Source organism: Erythranthe guttata, chromosome 7 (assembly GCF_056151865.1).
Source record: "Erythranthe guttata isolate IM_541 chromosome 7, IM_541, whole genome shotgun sequence".
Classification (NCBI taxonomy): Eukaryota; Viridiplantae; Streptophyta; class Magnoliopsida; order Lamiales; family Phrymaceae; genus Erythranthe; species Erythranthe guttata.
Genome location: NC_142539.1, coordinates 11,254,701 through 11,258,474, shown reverse-complemented (window position 1 = coordinate 11,258,474; position 3,774 = coordinate 11,254,701). Strand labels below are relative to the sequence as shown.

The 3,774-nt window shown below is 32.9% G+C and overlaps 1 long non-coding RNA gene across 1 annotated transcript; it reads left to right on the top strand.

Moving 5' to 3' along the window:
- The first annotated feature begins 1,498 nt into the window (after positions 1 to 1,498).
- LOC148769680 (uncharacterized) lies at positions 1,499 to 3,397 on the top strand. The gene is made up of 2 exons (XR_016032232.1): positions 1,499 to 2,772; positions 2,871 to 3,397. It is a non-coding gene; the product is annotated as an uncharacterized LOC148769680 (long non-coding RNA).
- The last annotated feature ends 377 nt before the right edge of the window (positions 3,398 to 3,774 follow it).

Genomic DNA, 3,774 nt, shown 5'->3' with positions numbered 1-3,774 from the left:
AAATAATTATACATAATACTTACACAAAAGAAATAAAATAAATGGGATATTTTTTTGAATATATACATGCGTAAATGTCGTTGTAGATGGCAAAAAAATAATTATTTGGTTAATTAAATCAACTAATTAAATTATGCCTAAATTAATTATGACTTATCTTCCAAGACAAGTCATGTAGATAAATATCAATTGACTATTGGCCAATATGATTGTTTCTTCTCTTTAAAGTTATAAGAGATAAATGTCAAATCAATAGAGGCCAATCAAATCATGCCACGTCATCGAAGATGGTTATTAAGGACTCTTGTTCTACCACTATAAATAAGTATCCTCTCTACACAATTCAAGACACAACTCACAACTCAAGAAGGATAAAAATCGTCGGAGAAAATTCTCTCTACAACATCTCAAGCGTTTTTCATCAAATCGAAGTCGTTCTTCAACAAATCAAGATCGCAGGAAGATGGAAGGGCCAAATCCATCAAGAACTCCAAGATCTTCAAGTCAAAGCTAGAAGAACTCCACGATCTTCAAGTCAAAGCTCGTAAAATGTTAGCGTTCGATCCGAGATTCAAGTTGCAAGACCCTCGGAAAACGTTATTCAAGTTCAAAATAAAATCCGGAGAAGATTAAGTCAAACAACCCGACTCCGAATTTCAAAGTCAACCATATATTGTTCTTGAGAGAAGAATAAGAGGATTATTTAGATTTTGCAACCCACATATTTATTTTAATTCAATCAATTATCTTTGTGCAAGTATTTTCTTGTTTGTTAAATTCGCAAATAAGAATTTGTTGCTACAGTCGTTTTGTAAAATATTATTCGTACATAGTTGGAAAATGTACGATATTTTCATAATAAATCAAACAAAATTACAAACCGATTAATCGATGGGAAGACTGGTTGTAAGCGAAGCACTTGAATTTCATAAAATAGGTGACATCAAGTGTAACATTCTCATGTATACTTACTACTGAACAATATCAGTGATCACTATTTTTATAACATATCATTTATTATGTGACCGGAACATAAAGATAAATAAATGTGATCCTCTATCTTAGCCAAAGGAGATGATCTCTTATTTTTCAAATGTATTCTCACTTTTATAAATTTTGTTTTAGGAGACATTAGTCTAAAGTCCTAATTTTAAAGGGTTGTATCCATGAATCCCTAGCAAAGTGTTTGATCCAAAAAGTCCGTAAGTCACGATAATCAATTTTTCATACTAAAGTTTCAATTACTCAAAAATAATTTGTTGGATTAAATAACATTTTATTAAGGGTAAATAGCATTAAACCAACTAATCGTTGCCCATTATTGCGGATTACGATCTCAACCAAAAAAGTTGCATGATCACACCCAAACTCATTATTTGTGCCACGTTGCGTGCTTTCATGCCATTTTGACTGGGATTCACACCATATGCATTGCATATGCCTATTTTAAGGTCTTAATTTTCTTTTTAAATGAAAATCTCCAGACCCCTTAATTAATCGTTGAAGTTTCATGTGTTTTCATGTCTTGACTTATTTTTTCTTCTTTCCCTCCATTTCTTCTCTTATTCTTCATCATTTTACCTCCATTTCATATGTTCTTCATCTTCCCTTTTACCTCTATTTATTCTCCTTTTCTTCTTCAATTTCCTTCTATTTCTTCTTCTCTTCTTCTTTATTCTCCCATAAGTAGTTTGTTAAAGAAATTCGAGCAAGAACAAAAATAATTTCAATTCTTATGCGCACACAAGTTACACATTGAAATTGAGGAACCCTAGACCAAATATGATTTCACGCGTCTAGGTAGGGGTGGGTATTCAGGTATGACCCGACTCGGTCGGGTTTTACCCGACCGGATCGGGTAATTTTCAAGTCTACCAGGTTTTGCCGGGTTTGGGTGCCCGGTGTTCTTATAAAACCGGGTCAAGTCCGGGTTTTAGAATCTCTAATCGGGTACCCGATCGGGTACCCGGCTAAAAGAAAAAAAAATACTAAACTACATAGTCCACTTTCACCTAAGCCAAACCCAAACCCATACCCAATTTTCAGCTCATTTAATGTTATGTCATCTATACATTCTTTTAATTTATTTATTATTGGGTTCCATCAATCTAATATATTTTATTATCATTTTGAGCTTCCAATTCTTGTTTTTATATTGCAACAATTTCCATAGTGGTTTAAGTTTTTATATTGGCACCTATGTTTTATTATTTTTTTATAATAAATAAATGGCTTTGTAATAGGTAGTACTTCGAATATCAACATTATTATTGAATATTGGTGCAAAAAAAAAAAAAAAGAAATAATAAGAAAACAAAGAAAGAAGAAACCCCAACTTGACTGGAATAACCGGCTACTTGGTTATTTCGGGTCGAGTTTAATTTCTATGTGAAAAACCCGAACAACCCTACCTAAATAACCCGAATAATCTAACCAGGTCCGAATGCCCACCCCTACGTCTGGGTGTTGCCATTTGTGTTGTCTTCCTTTTAGAATTTCCTTTTTTCACTTCCGAATTGCTTTGGAACTTTTTTTTTTTTTTTTTTGCTTGAATTGGGAAAGTTATCAGTAGAATTTTGTTAAATTGCAATGAAGTTTGTCTATTATAACCTTTGTTTGACCACTAGAATTTTTAGAGGATTTAATCCGTTGCCTCTATTTTATTCAATAAAGAGAAGAACTACAAGAAAGAGAGGTGTGGCAAACGGAAAGAAGGGTGTGGCAAACGGAGGAAGCCATTGATATGTTACTGTGATTGAGCAGTCCAACCAGGTTTCATATTCTCTTCAACTCATCCATTTTTCCCCTCCAAAAACCTCCGATTTCAAACAAAATTTCTCTAGCCTATCAATCAAGTAACCCCTTTCCAGGGAATTTGCCACCAAAAGATTCACCTTCACCAAATCATCCATAGAAGCACTCAAAGCACACGTCACAAAGAATTCCCCCGACATATCATCCAACCATCTAGAATCGAGGTTGTCACGGTGTTTGGGATAAACGTCGGCGATTATGTGGAAAGGCTGATAAGGGAAAAGGGATTCAAGTAGGATATGGAGATGGCTTCGTTTTAAGAAAAGGAGGAGGAAGAAGAATAGAGAATGCGGAGGAATAAAGGAGAGAAGAGAAAATAGTTATTGTACTGTATAGTAAACTTTTCCATATTTGGAGTGAGTTAAAAAAAATTACTGATTATCGTCAGTTTTTTGAGTTGTCCTCTTATTTTCAATGTATTCTCTCCTCATCAATCGTGATGATTTTGCATCAAATACATCGTTTGTTAGAGCTAAATTAAAAAAAAAAGAAAAAGAAAACAACATATCGTAAATATCATTAAATAGGCTATATTATAAATGATACGATAATATTGTATGAATCATATAATTTGTTTTTTTAAGTATATTTGTAGCATTGTACATATATTTTTTTTTTATTCCTGCTACTGTCATTTATTTCCACATCCAACCATTAGATATATCCGTTGGAACGCATATCGTTGGGGTTGGAAGATATTCAAGTGCGTAAACCACTATTGTAATCATTCACGCTTGGGGAATGTCCATCGTTGTTATGATTCTACCTAAATAAATTAAAAAAATTAAATAGTATAATAAATAATAAAAAAAACATAATAGAAATATGGTTAATGTACAGACCTCATTCAATTCATATTATTCCATAAAGGAACCAATGATGGAATCATCAACACGAACTTTTTGAACGCGGTATCTTGAATGAGCTAGGTTGCCTACATTTTTATAAATTACACAACCA